Source organism: Coturnix japonica, chromosome 3 (assembly GCF_001577835.2).
Source record: "Coturnix japonica isolate 7356 chromosome 3, Coturnix japonica 2.1, whole genome shotgun sequence".
NCBI lineage: Eukaryota > Metazoa > Chordata > Aves > Galliformes > Phasianidae > Coturnix > Coturnix japonica.
Genome location: NC_029518.1, coordinates 25871961 through 25890656, shown reverse-complemented (window position 1 = coordinate 25890656; position 18696 = coordinate 25871961). Strand labels below are relative to the sequence as shown.

Here is an 18696-nt window from a genome sequence, read left to right as displayed (position 1 = left end):
ATGAATGCTCACTGAAAGCATAGGAAGGACAAACTGCAGCAGAAGGACATCTACATTTCATGTATGGGCATTTCATGTTAGCATGAAATATTTCTCTAGTCTGTGCTAGCATCTGCCTAAGAGTAACTCATCGCAGGAATGGATGATGAACCAGATGTGAGCTCATGGGCCAGACTTAGTGAGCAACAGAACAAGAGTAATACTGTGGTGAATGTCTGTTTAATACTACCTAATCAGAAAAACAAGTAAAGGAGACCTTCTTAAGGAAACTGCGAGAATCATGTTGTCAAAAACAGATACTGATGGGGATTTTAACCACCTTAACATCTACTGGAAAGGCAATATAGCAGGATGCAAGTAGTCCAAGAAGGTTCTGGAATGACAGCTTCCTAACACAGTTAGTAGATGAACTGAAGACAGGAGATGCTCTAATGGACCTGGGATTTACAAACAAGAATGGGATGGGGATATGATTGTCAAGGGTAGCCTTGGCTACAGTGACTGTGGGATGGTAGTGGTCAGGATTCTGAGAAGAGGGAGCAAGATGAAAAGCAGCAATTAAACTTGAATTTCAAGAGAGCAGCAGAGCTGGTCTTGACTTAAAAAAAGGGGAAGATAGTTTCATCAGAGGTGATTGCTTTTTGAGGATCACCTGCTCCAAGCTCAAGGACAATCTGATCTGATGGGAAGAAAGAGAAAGAAAGGTGAGATGAGGCTTACGTGAAAGAACAAGTTACTTGCCTTTAGAAATCTCGGGCCTCTGAGACCAGTTGCAAAGTTCAAAGCAAGAAACATTTAACCTTGGAGGAGGATCAGATTAGGGAACATTTTAACAAGCTATAAATGCAGAAGTCTCTGGGACCTGACGCACTACACGCATTAATGCTGAGGGACCTGATTGATGTCACTGTGAAGATACTCTGTTACCTTTAAAATAACAAGGCAAATATGTGAAGTTCCTCTTTAGTGAGAAAACTGGCATTATAGACAGGGAGAGAGAAGTGGATGCTGTTTGTCTTGACTGTATAACACTTTTGATACCTTCCTTTAGTATCCTTGTTGAGAAATTGAAGCAGTGTGGGCTGGATAATTGGACTGTGTGGTTGCTTTATAACAGCTACTGTGCTCAAAATGTTGAGACTCACAGTAAAAAGATCAAACTAAGACCACGTTAATGGTATATTCTTGGGCCAGTGCTAGGGTCCAAAGTCTTTTAACAACTTTGTTAATGACCTAGATGGTAAGACCAAGCACACCCTCAGCACGTTCACAGACAAACTTGAGATGAGTGATTTTTAGAGCAAATGCTTTTACTCCTGTTCTGAGCCACCTCAACAAGTATCATGAAATTCATCAAAGGGAAATGCCATGTCCTTCTCCTGGGGAGAAATAACATCATGCACCAATATAAAATGAGTCTGACCATCTGGAAAACAACTTTCTGGAAAAAAAATCTGGAGTCCTGATGGGCAACAAGTTCAACATGAGTTCAAAATGTATCTTTGTGGTAGATGCCAACAGGGCTGGACTGGGAAGAGCAACGTCAGCAAGTCAAAGGAGGTGATTCTTTCCTTCTTCAGCCTTGATGGGACAAATCTGAAGTGCTGCAACCATTTCTGGGCTCCTGAATACAAGAGAGCAACGGATGTACTAGAGAGAGTCCAGCAAAGGATCACAGAGGATGGAATGTTTGACATATGAGGAGAGACTGAGAAAGATGGGACTGTTTAGCCTGGAGAAGAAAAGACCTGAGGTGTATAAATAGCTGGAAGCAAAAGTGTAACCAGATGCTTCTCAATGGAGCCTGGAGCCGGGACAGAAGTTAATGAACCAACTGAAATACAGGAAATGTATTCAAACACTTAACAAAACAAAAACAAAAACATCAGTAGCAAAACTTCTTACTGTAAGGCCGATCAAACATAGGAAGAGTTTGCCCAGGCAGGCGGTGAAGGCTTGTGAAGAGATACTCAAAACCCAACTGTATAGTGTTCTAAGGAACCTGCAGTCATTGCCTCTTCTTTGATTTGGTACATTGGAATAGATCATGCCAGAGGTCTCTTTTGACCTTAGCTACTCTGTGATTCTGTGTTTTTCCCCCATGGTTGAGTCAAAACAGTTCAATAATGGTGGTCACAAGTGGCACACATATTTGGGGCCAAGTGTTATTTGGGTTATGTTATCTTACATCCTCTTAAAATAAGTTATTCCAGGGCAAAAATGAGGAGTTGTGGCAAAGACTGAGGTTTCTGTAGGGTGCATAGAATGACTTCAAGTGCTGTGTATAATTTGAGATTGAATGTCGGTCTTCAGTCCCTAGAGTTTCTCATGTGATGTCTTTCATTAGTATCCAGTTCACACAGAAAGTAAATAAAATAGCAAATAAAGAAATAAATAAATCCTGATTTTGCCCAATGTTGATAGATCTGTGTTAAAAATATTTTTTGTTACTTCAATGGAAAATGGGATTAATTAAGTGAAAAAGGGCCCGTGTTTCTATTATCACTGAAATACTAATGTTTCTATGAATAACCTTAATGCACTCATAGAGGAACTGATCATTTTAATAACATTTATCTTAAAACAGCTTCGTTAAATGCCATGAGAAGAAAACTAGGATAATGTTGCTTTAATGCTATTTCCTAAAATGGCAGTAGAGCAGCACTTGTGGGATGTCCTGGAGTACACCCATTTGTCTTTAATTAAAATGAAGCAACAACTAAAACCAACCTAATAACCAGAAAATCAGCTGAGTGATAGAAGTAAATAATTCATAATAGATCTGCCCCTAAATCCTGGAAGTTATTTCTGTAGAGCAGCTGATACAAAAATTCAGACCCAATTGTTCTGTATCAACTGAAAACCATCTTTGTATACACTAATCACACTCAACACTTTTTTTCTCTCTAGGAATGATAAACAGTGATCATTTCCACATACTTAAAATTAATGGGTAGAGCAACCAATCAACAGTTTTCCCCTTGTGCAGATGCAATTCTTGCTGAAGATATAATGTTGCATGTGAGGAACTTGCTCTGGATTGGATTATGTAATATACTGCGAGTATTATTGAGTGCTTCAGCAATGAAGCATTTAAGTTCTTTTTTTTTTTTTTTTTCGCTTAGTGTCATGTATGTGGTTAGAATACCTCTGGTTTCAAAGTGATTTAATTGAAATACTGGAAGATCAGCTTTTTGCTAACTTGTGTATAGATTTCTTCTGCAATTTCTTTTGAAAGCCACAGAAATACTGAGATATTAGAAAGCTAAAAGGAACTCTTTATTTGTAGTTGTTGCTCCAGAAAACCATCTCTACTGTCACATCAGCTCTACTAAACCATCTGAAGGTGGGCTTTTCCTACACGATGAGGACCTGAATACAGACTTAAGACTGAGAGAAGAGCAAATCAGAAACTACGCAAATCATCCAGGTTAGTTCTGATTTTCATGTGGGGCATGGGAGAGGAAACCCTAAAAATCCTGGGAACTGGATTGTAGTTATCACTTTTTACTTTCATAAGCTTTCATGATTTTTCTGACATTCACAATGAAAAAGGAATATTCCAACTGTTGTGAGGTGTTCTTCAACACAGATCAAGGTTACAGCAAAAAGGGCTTTACTGTGCCTAATTCTGGTAATCCAGGTTTGTTTAGAAGAAACAACTCCTAATGACTTTGAAATTGTAAGCTCCTACTCCCTTCTACCCAGTCACCATTTAAACAAAACAGAACAGAACTTGTATCCAAGCTTTGCTATAGGTGTTAGTACAGTACAACTGTTGTCACCAAGTTTGAATGTCAGCTTGATTACTTGCATTTGACTAAAATTATAATCTAAACTGGAAGCATACGGGAAATGATAATTTAGTAATGTTCTTGATTTGATGCTCTATTTTTTCTCTTTCCTTCCTTATTCAGTCCTTTATGCTTCCAGAAAGGCTACCAGTTAGAAGAAAACTTAATGTTTCTTCTTCCATGCAATTTAGAATCCTTCAGGGCTTCAGTCTGTTAAGGAGAGCTTGTGCATTCACTTTGTGCATGAAGTCTAATTGCACCTTACACCTCATCGTTTTAAGTGTTCTTCCTGTTTCTCTCATAATGCTTGCAGCAATCAGAGTTAAAAAGAAAATAAATTAAAAAATAGCCTTAAAACATTTTTCCGTGATATTTCCACTGTACATCACAAATATTGTGAAGTCGTGAGCTGGTTCTCAGTTCGCCCAATCTGCAGCACTGTTTACATGAGTGCAATGGCAGTGTAAAGTGCTGTTGAATTAAGGTAGTGTATATTTTGTGTGGATGTAAATGATTTATATCAAATATAAGGAGAGCTCAAACTCAATCATATTTCTGCCAAACTGAGTGGTAACTCTCCAACAGTTGTCTTCAGAGGTGTGATCCTTGTTGGTATCTTAAAAAAGAAGAACCCAGATGACTACACAGCCAGCTGATGCATGCAAATTACTTTTGCTAAACTTCACATTCTTTAACCTAAAGCAAAGTATGATCTTTTGCTCACAGTTTCAGTTTCCTAGCTGTGCATGAATATGCATTAAAGAGAAATATATTTACCTGACATAATTTTTAAATATTGGCATTTTACATCTTTTTAGTCTTTTGGAAAAACAATTCCATGGGAATAGCTACATCTCTCTAGGTGAGCTTTTTTTTTTTTCTTCTTTTTCTGGCATATGCAAGGACTCAGGAGCAATTACTTGGTCTTTGCATACATAACTCTTAAAAATAATCAGGATCAGTACCTACTTAAATATGTTCTGCTTTCTTGGCATACACCAAGTTTTTTTCTGACTCAGACTGCCAATGATGGAATTAAATATTGCAGAATCTGGGTGTGCCCCTCTTAATGTCCCAGTCAACCACTTCACATAGAAAACAGTGTATTTTTTGCTTCCAGAGCAACTCTCAATAGTGCTGCTAATCACATATATACCTCTCAGCACTCCAATAGAATGTGGGTGCTCTGTATTCCCAGTGAATTGCACTGTCTTGACAAGTTCAACAAAAATGGCTCACATCTTTCTTCTCCCTAGCCTTCACCCATTACTGTCAAGCAGATTTCCAAGAGAGCAATTCAGTATCTTTTGCATAAAAGTAAGGAGCCACATTTCCTTAAAACTTTGTCTCATTTCCAGGACTCCTAAATATACAGGAATTCCTGTAACGAAAGCCAAGTGTTCTCCAGGAAAGTGTGTGTCACACATAAGGGCAGATTCTCTGTGATGGTAGTTATGTCCAGGAAAATCAGTGTGGGTTAACATCGGTGCAGTACAGGAAAAATAAACACCCAGAGCCTCAAAGGCCGGAATAAAGAGCTTGGCCATAAAGTACTGAAACTAAATGCCATTTGCAATTAATTGCTGAAATATGGTTAGCTGGCTTCTTAATTGATTTCAGCTTCTTGCTGAGGGATCAGTGCTGCCAATTAGTTTGCATGTAAACTTCAGAGCATGTTGAATAATCAGAGCTTAGCAAGACATGCTGACTGTAAATAATCCTTCTAGCATTTCTGCAACAAAAACACAGTAAGTAAATGTTCCCTGCATCATAGGTGGAGCCAGGACTTGTTCCAGCTGCTTTTCTCCACTGAGATGTTAAAAAGGTCTCAGAAGCACACAGAACTGGCAACCTTGAGCAGACTTCTGAAGGGAGTGAGTTTTCTAGGTGGAATAGGAGTGGTGTAATAGCTCCATCAGCAGTACTGTAAAGAAAAAGATGGTTAGCTGAAGCTCTCTGTCTGCTAAAGAGCTGTTTCAAGACCCATATGTAGCTAATTGTCATTTACAAAACCTCAAGGTTGTTCTAAGTTGGCATTAGAGTCTTAATGTACCTTGATCAGTTGTAGGACCACAAAGATAGCCATTACTTTTTCACTCTGGTTTTGTGCTAACCAGAAATTCACCAAAGTAAAAGCTGACTGAAATACTGCCCCCCAAAACAAACAAGCAAACAAGCACCACACACACACACAAAACAAACCAACTCACAGACAGACAAAAACCCTGCATAGTAATAATATTGCTTTGCATGGCATACTAAAGAGATGTTCTAATTATTGTATGGCATTTCAGAGACTGAGAAACACAGTGAAACAACTTCTGTATTGGAGATATGAAAGTCTTGCTAATTCTTTAGCCTGTGATGACAAAGCAGAAGACTTTGTATCTGCACTGAGTGGTGGTGTCAGGCATGGAACACTGCCTAGCTCACATAGCCGTGGTGTTTAAACCCATTGTCAGATGCAGCAGGCAGCCTGGCACTTGGTCTCTGCTCACAACAGGCACTTTTGTTTTTAGATTAATCTACCCATGTCCTTTGGACAATGGATCAAACAAACAGTTTGAATCTTCAGAGGTGGAACAGCATCTCACAGAAGCTTTTGCTTCTCCATTTTATAAATAATGTGCTTTTGAAAAGCACATAACCAATTTTGGTTTGTATGTCCCTTTCCTCTTGTCTGTAGGACCCTAAAAGGACTGTGTTTAGATATACCTAAATATTTGACACATTTGCTCCTTCCGTTTTGTAGCAATTAGATGTGACTTTGACGACATGTATATCTGCACTGTGGGACTTATTCCTTTCACATGAGGGAAATATGAAAAAGCATGAGAGAAAAAGAAAATATGGGGAAGTTTTTGGGTTGACACTTGGCATCAGAGACTTCACCCATGGTGTTTATTATTCTTTAATTACATAGAAAATACTATAGGTTTTGGGGTTGACCTTAGTGGTTAGAGTCTAAAAATGTTTTTAGAAAGAAGCAGATATTTTCTTTGATTGTCTTATTCCTAAATTCTAAAGGAGCTGCCTATTCAAGTATATCTGTGCAGTCCTGAGATGTAGACCTTCTGTCATATGCTGTTCAGAAAGAGAAACATCACTTTTTCTTGTAGCTTCTGGTTTTGTTGTATCCCATAAGCTGAACACACCAAAATAGTTTCTGTCAAAGGTCACCTCTTATGGAAGAGGATTATTCTGCAGAACCAAACATTTTTTGCAAACTGCAACGCTTTTCAGGGAGGTATCTGCAGTTCAGTATGTACTAATAAAAAGCTGACTTCTCTGGCAGCTTTCATCCCAGGCTGTTATTAATACAAGAACTGAATTATACAACACTCAATCTAATGTACTTTTCTGTTGTTGGGAAATAGTCACAGAAAGAATCAATGATTTATCTAGTTTAATGTACTACTGACTAAATATCGAAGCGTGCAGCAGATTTTGAATGCTGTGTCTTTATTTTGTTTAATATACCACACATTTCTCCTGCAGCCAGTAATAGAAACCAGGAGTTGTGCTGTAACCATTAGACAATGCTCTGTCAATGGAACATCCAGATGCTGCGGTGAGAGGGGGGATGGCTTTCACAAGGGTTTGTAAGAGCTCTAAGGAACACCATATGTAAGGAAGAGCAGATACTCTTAATTTATCTTCACATTTATAGTGATTTGATCATTCTGGCCCAATGACACAAGCCTGTTTCCTGCTGGGCACATTCTGGTGTTTTGCACATTCTTGTTTTGTGTTTGCAGAGTGATGGAGCACCACTTTAGCTTCCCACAAGACCCATTTTCTTTCCATCATCGGTCTTTGACATTCAGATCCCCATCTGCTGCAGTGCCTTACTCTGCCTTCCTGTAGACAGGCTCGGCCTATTTTGAACAAATCAGACAAACCTTAACTGAGACGTCAGCTGGTTGATGAGCTTTGCCTTAAAATGAGTTAGTTTTGTTAACTTTTAACTAATGAGCAAGACAAAGGCCATTTATACTGGTTATTCTGTGTCATAACAAATGGTAGAGTGTGCTAAGGCGAGGGAAATTGTTTTGGTAATATGAGCCTACCTAACCTTTCTACCTTGACCTGCTGCTGCATGCTAGTCTCCAGAGCTGGGTACAGTCTCTGACTCCATATCCTTGTCTGCTGGAAGTCGAGGATATGGGGAAAGTAAGAGAATGAAACAGTTAATCATCTCTGCCTCTCTCATCTCTCTTTTTTCCAATGAGAAACTGAGGGAATAGAGTGGAAAAGGGGAGTACCAAGCCACTCAAACAGGGCTGCAAGGGAAGGGGAAAGGTAAAAACCTGTCTCATGCAGAAGAGGGAGAGAGGGAGTAAAAGAGCAGGGACTTGGAGGATGAGATGAAAGAAGTAGGAGGCAGAGATGTGAGTGGAAATTGAAGATTAATAGACCAGTAGAAATATATGAATGGAAGGGGGCTCTGACAATCATAAGATTTTATGTGCTGAATTAATCTGATTTGCATGTGCAAATCAAATAAAGATTTCCTGGGTTCTGTGTTGAGAAATGCAAGAGCATATTATGGCTCATGTCAGAAGAACATTGATGGGTCCTCATGGTTTGATATAAGATTATTAATGCTGAAGATTATAATTTGGTAGCCTAGCTAAGTGACTAATTTGCTTACATCATAGAATGTATATGTACCTACAGTTAGGGGATACCTGTTGGGCATGTTTGTGAAGGAGAATTAGTATTGAAAGGGCTGGATTCTCTGTTTTTAACCCACCTACTTTCACCGGAGAATTAAAGAAATGGGAAGAAATCACATTGGGTTGATAGCAGCAAGCACCCGTCCTGTGACTGCTGTGCATTGGTGTATGTCAGGACAGAAAAGGGAAGACAGTGCTGATTTGTCTCCACATTGTTTGGTTTGGCCTGCTGATCTGAAGGTGATATTTTTCCTGTGTAACTTGCTTTCTCTGCTTGTACCATTATATATACATGCATTTGTGTATATACGACTTTGCTTTGTGATATGTGTTGATTTGTGTTGTCATCATGAGAGTTCAGTTATTGTAATGAAAAACGACTCGTGCTCACAGAGAGCAAACCATCTATTTCCATGAATTACAAAGAGAGAGAGAGAGATTTTGCAGATGGTGTTACTATCTATGAAACTCAGAGTTACTGTTTAACAGGGAATGTGGTTTCTCCCACTGCAGACAGCAAGACACACGAGGCAGACGGCTCCCCCGTATTCATCTAGCTATTAATATAAGACAGAGTTGAAAGTCAAGTCAGAAAGAAGGAAACAGGCTGGTTTAATCTATCTAAAGAACGACTGAGAAAACAAAACAAAAACCTGGCCAAAAGTAAAACCTGGGAAATTAAGGCTTTTTTTTTTTTTTTTTTTTTTTTTTAAGTTAAGTCATACCCTCTCTGTACAATCAAAAGGATCTGAGCTGCTAGAGGGCATTGCCCATACCAGTGCTAAGGCACTCGCGCGGAGCTGTGGGGTCGGAGGGAGGCACTGCATGCCATAGGGCTCCCCACGGGCTGCAGAAACACGCAACCGCTGCAACTCCGGGGACTGGGAACGCCCACCCGCGTTGCGGAGGGGTGTAGAAGAAATAACCCACTGAACTACGGCCAAATCGCAACACCCGAAAGCCTTGCAGAAGGTTGCGCCGTGCCTGCCAGGCCGGAGCTTGTCCCTTTAAGAAAGTGCAGCACGGTAGCAGGGGCCGGCCCTGCCTCCCGGAGCCCTGGCGCTGGAGCTGGGCTGGGAATGGGAAGCAGTTCCTCGGCTGGGGCCGAAGAAGCGCTCGCACAGCCCCAGCCCCGCTCACTCGGCAGCATCCAGCGCGGGGGAGAGAGAGAGCGGCGCTGCGCCTGCCGCGGGATGGACGTTCCTGAGCACTGAGCTCAGCCGCTGTAAAAAGCGAGTAGGAAAATATACGGCTGGATGAAATTGGTAAGTCTAAACGAAAGGCACATCCTCCACCTCGGGCTGTAGTTTTCCAGTCTCTCGGTTTGTAATGCTTTTCGCAGGCCGCTTCGTTAGGCTTTTTTTTTTTCTTTCTTTTTTTTTTTTTTTTCCCCTTTTTTTTTTTTTTTTTTTTTCTTTTTTCTTTTTTTTTTTTTCCCCTCTTGTCTTCTCAGCAAAGCAGCTGGGAAAACATGGAGGCAAAATAAAAGTGTAACAAGAATCTTTCAGTGTTTGTCAGCGTTGGTGCTCCTGTTTTGAAACTCTCCTTTTGCACAGACGCTACGCTGCAAGAGCTGGGATGGGGAAACCTGCAGATGTTTGTGTAGAGGTGGGGGCAGAAAGTTGCTAACAGTTGTAATTGGCTTTAGTGGACATGACTTAAGAGGGGGTTTTAAAAAGACCTTTTTGAAGCTTGAAGTGATTTGTCATTTACTTTTCCAGAGTAAAAGCAAATCTCGTCTTAAACAGCTTTAAAATGCAGGCAGAAGGGCTTAGCAGGAATCAAAATCTTATTTAAAACCACGTTATCAGTGGAAACCTTCGTGCAAAAATACTGCTGGGCAACTGATGCATATGTATGTTTGAGTTTAGCTAAATCCATTGGCAGCTCTGAAGTGCAGAGACGTTACATGCAATTTCCTTTGCGCTGGGCAGAGGGCGGTGCTGCTGCGTCTGGCACGGTCCTTCCTGTGTAGCCGGGGAAGCTGGTAGAGGCCGGTGAAAAATCGAAGAGGGAGATGTTTTACACAATTAAAACAGAAATTGCTCACATATGGACGGAACGACAGCGTGTAACATCCTGTCAGAGCAGTCGGAATTTTTAATTCTGTTCCCTTAGGAGCCTGTGTTATGCTTGGTTTTTTTTTGTTGTTTTTTTTAAGTGATGATCTGACTTAGGAAGAAAAATAGAAGTTTTGATCGTCAACTCAGATTCTAATGAGAAATTAGAGCCTGATTGTATTCCTGTGTCCTTTTCTGGAAGGTGCTCTGGGGTCAGTCTACTTAAAGAAATAGAGGAAAAGTATAGATTCTCTTGACGTATATGTTGCTTCAGTAATGGCATGGGTAATAATGAAGAACTCAGTGTTAATCAAGCTGCAGACTGAGGAGGGTAGCAAGGCTTGTGAAGAGCTTGTAGAATATGCCCTATGAGAAGTGACTGAAGAAGCTGGGGCTTAGTCTGGGGAAAAGGAGGCTGAGGGGAGACTTCATCACTCTCTTTCAATATCTGAAAAGTGCTTACAGCAAAAGCAGGGTTGGTTTCTTCTCACTGGTGACATGTGACAGAACGAGGGGAAATGGCCTCAAGTTGCTCCAGGGTAAGTTTAGGTTGGATATCAGGAAACAGTTTTTTACAGAAAAGGTTGTTAAGCACTGGAATAGGCTCCCCAGGGAGGTGGTTGAGTCACCATCCCTGTATGTGTTTAAAAACCATTTGGATGTGGTGCTCAGGGATGTGGTTTAGCGCTGGGTTGTTAGTTAGGGTAGTATGGTTAGGTCATGGTTGGACTCATTGGTCTTTAAGGTCTTTTCCAACCTAAGTGATTCTATGATTCTGTGAACTAACCATCTAAGATAGAAACATCTTTTGTATTCAACACAAACACACGACAGTGGTTAAAGATCTATAAGCTGAACATGAAGACTTCTAAACCCTGATCTCTAAACCTTGTAGTACCAGGTAGTTTGGGGAAGGCAGAAGCATGTGTTCAGGCTGGCATACAGCTGTCTTCATGGGTATCTCAGTAATGCTACAAGGACAGGAGGCAAGTTAATTGCACTATATTCTTACTATGTAAAGAGAAGAGTTAGAGACTGTAAGTAAGAGACTGTCCTTATCTGTGTGTATGACACTTGCATGTGTACACTGGTATTAGTGTAATAATACTCTGCTGCTCTGTGGAGCAGGAATTTGAGTTTCCTTAAAAAAGGCTTTAAAGTGAATTCAGGTGTTGTTTTAACCAATGCAGTTCTATTATGAATAGAGAAGGACTGGAGCTATCAAGTTCCTGACTCATGCAACATCTACTTGAACTTGGCATTTCTGTTACAACCTGGGGCTTTGGTTGTCGCTCAAGGCACAAGATGTTTCTGTCTGGCTTTATTCCTGTTACTTAACAATCATTTGCAGTGGAGTGGAAAGATTTGCAGGTTTGAGTTCTTAATATGAGGCATGCCGAACAAAGCAGATTAAAGGAACTGAAATGACCACGTGGATTTCAGTCATTCAGACACACAGTCATTACACTGCATTGAAGAGTTTACACTGCTACTACATCAACTGAATAAGTCAAGAAAGCCAACTTCTGTATCTGCAGAGGGCTGTTGAAGAGTTATTTTGAAGCAGCGCATCCTTGTGATATTAGTAACTCATCACAGGAAAAAAGTAAATCATTATATTCTTCACTGTTCACTACAGGTATGAATGGCCCATTGAAGTGATTTACTAGATCATAGATTTCTGTCTTCCAGCACATCTCAGAACTACCAGGAACTAGTGAGATGTCTGACTGATGTACTGAGGAATCGTTTCTTTCTTGCATTCCTTCAAGAGGACTACTTGATGGAATTAGTCAGCTGTAACCCTCCCACTGTGAAGGACATGACACACCCCTTGGCAGTGGAGCAAGGTTACTGTGAATACCCAAAGAGCTGTCAGGCACTCTGAGAAACATTAGACACTAGCAGATGCTTCTCTTGGTAGGAGGCTATTTTATTCATTGAAAGCAAGTTATCTCCACAGTCATTGATGTTCAGCTGAGGACTTACCAGCTGCATCTCCCCTCTGTTGTTCAGCATGGCCTGTTTGATGTCATCCTTGAACTGATTTCCATTCTAATGTATAGTTTTTCTACTTGCTTATTATTTTGTTACAATTTGTATTTTATGCACAGAGTGGACAGTTTGATTTAATTGGTCCCATTCCATTTTTACTGTACTCTTTGGAAATTCACTTCAGGATGTAGTTTATTTTTCTTCTCAGTGCTTTTCTTTGTGTTACAAGGTCTGCTATGAAAGTAATACCTTGTATTATTCTGTTGGACCATAGTGTCAGAGGTTGGATCTTCCCACCAATACACCATTATGTTTTGTTGCTGTGTTGCTGGCAGCAGAGGGGCAGTTTGACAGAATGTTGTCCAACTTGGAAGTGTGTATGAAACAAAGGGGTTGTTGAACTCCTCCATGCAGAAAAAGTTTCACCCATTGACATTCACTGGCGCTTGCTGCATGTTTCTGGAGATGGTGTATGTGAACCCAGTGAGGCAGTGAGTAGTGCACTTCAGCAGCGTTGACAGTAGCAGTGGGTCACTTCCTCTGGTGCAGATGTTTACAGGTGGCATGCAGGGTCTTGTTCATGCTCTTGAAAATGCATAGCTAATGGTGGTGGCTGTTGAAAAGTAGAGCTTTTAGCTGAGAATTTGCTCTATCGAGTTGCGTTATTGTCCTCTTTGTATTTGTTGTAGTTTCCATGGAAGCAAATAGTGGGTTTTTACTTTGGGAGTAACCTTCTTGCATTGCACCTGAGAATCCAGTCAGAGGGTGGTGCTGGGGTCATGCAATTAACTTCTCTGGAGCCTTCCAAATATTAGCATAATTTGACATGTATTTGTAAGATTTAAAATGTGATGAACATCCACATATATATCTACACCAAATTAAAGAAACAGATTCCTTTAACTTTTCTGTTTTTTTGTTTTTTTTTTTTTATTTGGTAGAGACTGTTGTTCTTTTCCCACCGGTAGATTGTTATGATGTTGGCAGCGCTATGAATTCTGTCTGTCATTGGAGTGTTTGTCTACTACTTGCTAACGCTGACAGTAACAGTGCTGAGTTAGGCTAGCCAGAGCAAGACTCATGATTAGTCAACAAATTGCTGACAGTTCATTTTCTAATATTACCAGTTTTGGTCATTGTTTTGCTGGTCTTCGTGTTCTTGTTAACTCAGCATTGAGCACATTGTCATAGTCTAATTAAAGGCACTTACTGTGAAATGGTTTCTCAGAGGGTGATTCTGTCTTCCTTTAGACTTTCAGACTCCATCAGATCTGTGATGCTTATGAGCGTGAGCTTTTCCTAAGGAATTATTTTCCATCTTCACATTTGTATGGCTATCATCTTATATCTGAAACTGTTAATGACTCAGCTCAGCTTTTCCTTTGTTCTAAAGTTCTTTTTTCTAAGCACACCCATAAAAATTCTTCTTTAGTCTCAATCTGTATCGTGGTTTCAACTGAGATAGGGATAATTTTCTTAATAATGCCTGCTAAGCTTTGGATTTAGGAGAAAAACAGCGTTGATAACACACTGGTGTTTTATTTGTTGCTGAACAGTGCTTATATTAAGTTAAGGACTTTTTTACTACTAGTGCCACCCTGCCAACAAGTAAGATAGGGAGGAATACAGCCTGGACGGATGACCCTAAGTGGCCAAAGGGATGTCCCATACCATGTGATATTATTCTGTACAGTAAAACTGGGGGAATTTGGCAGGGGTACAGGGGTGGCTGCTGCCTGGGGACTGGCTGGGAATCAGTCAGTGAGTGGTAAGCAATTGTGTAGTTGATTCTCTCCCAAAATCCCACTTGGAGCGGGGAGCTGAATGAATGGCTATGTGATGTTTAGCTGCGTGCTAGGTTAAATCATAACAATCTGTTATTGAGAGATTATTTCTTAAATGTCAAATGCAATGAACAAGAAAGCTTTCAAAAACTTTTAGTCCCTCTACCAGTTTAATTATGCTTGCAAAAACATGGTAGTGACCTAATATATCATTAAATAATCACGTATAAATAGTGTACTGACCTTGCCAACCAGTAAATCAAAGCAATGGCAAAATCCACTTTTTTTTCCTTTTTTTTTTTTTTTTTTTCTTCTCTTTGCTATGCCCTGAAAGGCATGCAATAATCTTCTGAGCACTTAGCAAAAGTATGAATCAAGTTGATGTGTTTTGCAACATGAAGTAGGGAAAAGAGTCATGAATTTCTAGATTCATAGAATAGAGTCATAGAATCATAGAATCACAAGGTTGGAAAGGACCTACAAGATCATCTAGTCCAGCTGTCCTCTCATTACTGTTGCTACCACAAGCCACTAGACCATATCTCATAGCTCCTCATCCAGATGCCTGTTGAACACTGCCAGGGATGGTGACTCTACCACCTCCCTGGGCAGCCATTCCAGTGCCTGACCACTCTGAGAAAAAAGTTTATATGTCTAATCTAAACCTCCTCTGATACAACTTGCAGTCATTTCCTCAGGTCCTGTTTGTTGCCTGGGAGAAGAGGTCAAACCCCTCCTCATCACAAACTTCCTTCAGGAAGTTGTAGAGTGCAATGAGTTCTCCCCTGAGCCTCCTCTTCTCTAGGCTAAACAATCCCAACTCCTTGAGCCACTCCTCATAAGACCCGTGCTTTAGATGCCTCAACAGTTTCGTTGCCCTTCTTTGGGTTCATTCCAGGGCCTCAATGTCTTTCTTTTAGTGAGGAGCCCAAAACTAAACACAGTACTCAAGATGCAGCCTCACCAGAGCTGAGTACAGGGGGATGATTACCTCTCTGCTCCTGCTGACCACACTATTTCTAATACAGGGCAGGATGCCGCTGGCCTGCTTGACCCGGCACTTGGTGTTCTTGAACCTCATCCCATACACCTCAGCCTCATCTAAGTCATCAATAAAGATATAACACAAGATGGACCCAGTACTGACCCTTGGGGAATAAAAAATGAAAGGCCCTGCTGAGATCCTCCTTCCTTTTTTTAAAATAATCAGGTAATTTAAGAAGACCGTAGATAGTAAAGGTCTCATATGAGAAGAAAAGATAAAGTGGCAGCTGGCAGTGCTGTTACTTAGCATATGCTGTGCTTTTCAACGTCTTCACTGGAAGGTCTGTTTTATGCTTGAGAACTGCAGCTTATCTTCTTGTCAAATTATTCTTTTGGCAGTTTTAAATTGATTTAAAGGGGAAGTGCTGAAATATGGATGGACTGTAAGATCAGCAGTTAATGAATTGTCCTTTATACCATGTGATGTATAATGCAATATTGATGTGCAGCAGGGAGGCTGAAGTCCTTGCAACTGCCCTTCCTAATGCTTCTTATTATTGCTGGAGTTAGAACAATAACTGGGCATTCTGTGGTTTAGCCACTGTGGTGCACTGCCCCGACCACATGTCCAGTTCTGCAGCCTCTTTGTAAATGTATCATAGCCTGTAACTTTATTTACATCTGTCTGTTAGCTGGTGTCACCTTATAAGCTCTGTTTATTCTGAAATCTAAAGAAACACTACAATTTCATTTCTCCAAGAGTATCTTTTTCAGCAGCTGATAAAACCTAAGCTCGTGCCAGATGAAAAGCTCCCATGTTATCATTTTCAGTTAATTAAAAAAATAAACTCCAAATCCCTTACAGCAGCAATTTTATAAATACTGTGCATGTGTGTTTCCATGTATGTGCACGCATACGCTGGTGCTTCACTCTTGCATTGCCAGCTTCTGCCTTTGACAGCAGTGTGTGCGTTATCATACATTTTTTGGGTACAGGGCATAGCGATACTGGAGAGATTTGGAGGAGCATTTTTTTCTTTCTTATATTTTTTCTCCTAACAGTTTTTATTGTAGTTGAAACAGAACCAAATAAAAGCTTCAGTGTTTGCATCGAAATTGGGATTATTTATTAATTTATTTAGGAAGAAAACATTCAAAAGCATGAATTTTATCCACTGCTAGCTAAACAAACCTTTTCTGGCAAGTTGATGTGTTAGTAAAATAAACAGTGAGTAAATGAAATGCATCCAATTTATGTGCACTAGAAAGCAGGAATCTGGATTTTCTTAACAGAAAGTTACACTGGGAGCTGTGGATAATTATTTTTTGGCATCTGTATTAACCTGTTAAGTGTTGATCCTGAGGATTAATTCAGAAGGTCTTGATGGCTTCACTGATGATTTTGATTTCTAATGCTTTCATTTTAAGGAGGAAGAAAATAATAGTTTAGTAGTGCTGAAAGGTGCTAAACTGACAGCCTTGGAAGGCCACAGTGCCTTTGTTCAGTCACAGAACAAAGTGATGCCTTGAACTGTGGCTTCTCTAGTGCTGCTCTTTAGCTTTGTGATTTGGTCAAGAGAGGATCAAAACTGAAGTTCGACATCTTCCTGTTCAACTTTTGTTTTTTTCTTTCTTTACATTGTCAGATTACCAGCAAGGAGATGACCAGTCAGTTCTGATGGCTTCCTCTGTAACCCATTTAGGTTATGCCATCAGAGGTCCTTGTGATCTTTTTGTTTGAAGGGACAAATAAAACCATGGCAAACTTGCTCAGTTATTAGGAAAGTCTTGATCAATTAATTTCACTAGAGTAGCTATCAAATGGGAATCATTTTTGTTTGTTATAAATAATAGATTCAGGCTATGAAAAGAGGGCATACTGTATTATATTACAAGCCCTCTGAATCATTCAGTAATCTCATACAGTTTTTCAGTACTCTGCTTGCATTACACAAATCCTGAGCTTTTAGGCTCTGAGTTCTCTGTTCTGACACTGAGGCCCTTTGGAAAGTTGAATGTGGGCTTTTGCATTCGATCATCTGAAAATCTAAGAACGTAAACTGTAATAATTTTCCTTCAGATTGAAGGTGGGATATAAGAGCTGTAAGTGACAGTGACATAAAGGCAGTGCTAGTACCTAGAAGGATGTGTAATAACTTCAGCACAGACTAAACTTTTGGCAGGCTGTTGTATTAAAGAAGATACTGTTTGAAAACATTACACAAACATATTTTAATCTGTGTATATATCTTGTTCCCTGTTTTTTCCCCCTTGAATGTAATTGCCCTTTTATCATACTCTCCAGAGGTGAAGGGGGTTGGGGAGGTGGATAGGGAGAGGAAAAATATTTGTCTAGAGAGTTCTTGGTTGTAAAAGCATATGTTTTTCAATGAAAGCTGTTTTTTGTTCTTTGTGCTGTTTATTTTTTAATTGCACTGTAGTCAGGTTATAGAGTGAAATTTGGCTGGGGAGTTCCAACATCCCTTTTTTTTGTTGTTGTTGTTGTTCATTTTCTTAACTGTTCTTTCATCACCTAATATTGTACAGTGTTTGGGTTGGAAGCCATTCAGTGGTTTACTTATTTCAATCATTTTTCCTTGTAAGAAAATACTGCCGAAGCAAGAAGTTCTAGTGATGTTAGGTTCCAATCAATAATAGGCTTTTGCTTTCCATTCAGTGTCATCCTTAAGGTGATTGACTTGCTCATTCCTTGTGGGTAAAATTAAAATGAAAAAATGAAATTGTGCTCCAGTCAGGTTCTTTTTGTCTGTTTCATCTGTGCTTTAAAGACACCTTAATTAGATGGAAAGAAGACAACTTCTGCAGCGCTTTAACTTAGACCACAACAATAAATATAGAGAGAACAAGAAGTGTGACTGCTAGGATTTGAAGACTTGAGTTCCTGCTTGCCACTTTGATCTTCTTCATGTCCCAAGGCCCAGACAGTCCAAATAGCTCAGAGTTGCATTTTCAGCTTGTCAGAGTGAGAAGGCAACCAAATGACATAGTCACACACCTAATATGCAAAAGTCCTTATGAAAATATAGCTTCTTGTACCTCAGCAATATTTGAACTGTCTTTAAAGTCTTGCCTCTCATCTTTATTCAGTGTTTACAGAAGTCTTTCTGTACTTCAGTAAGATTTGCCGATCTGTACAGGTTGCTTAATTCTCTGGGAAACAAAGATCACCAGGATGTAACTCTGCTATAGGATACTTGCAACATAGCTGAGTCTCCAATCCAGCCTTGAAGTTATTGATTTTTATAAAGACTTAATTTATAAATCACTCTGGCTCAAAAATGTTAGATCAACAATGGAGCAGTGCACCATCCTCAGCGCTCAAATTTTTTGTAGTCATGGGGAACTACTGAGTTATTGAATAGTTCTAGTGATGCTGATT

General features: G+C 39.9%; 1 protein-coding gene across 7 annotated transcripts in view; it reads left to right on the top strand.

Moving 5' to 3' along the window:
- DAAM2 (dishevelled associated activator of morphogenesis 2) overlaps window positions 1-18696 on the top strand; it is a 191013-nt gene that overhangs the window by 27034 nt on the left and 145283 nt on the right. For 5 of the 7 annotated variants that reach the window (XM_015857503.2, XM_015857505.2, XM_015857499.2 and 2 more), the window contains one exon: window positions 3290-3430. The gene's annotated coding sequence lies outside the window, so the exon portion shown is untranslated. Of the gene's footprint in view, window positions 1-3289; window positions 3431-9401; window positions 9739-18696 lie in introns of those variants that run through there. The other 2 variants (XM_015857504.2, XM_015857500.2) reach the window with 2 other exon arrangements.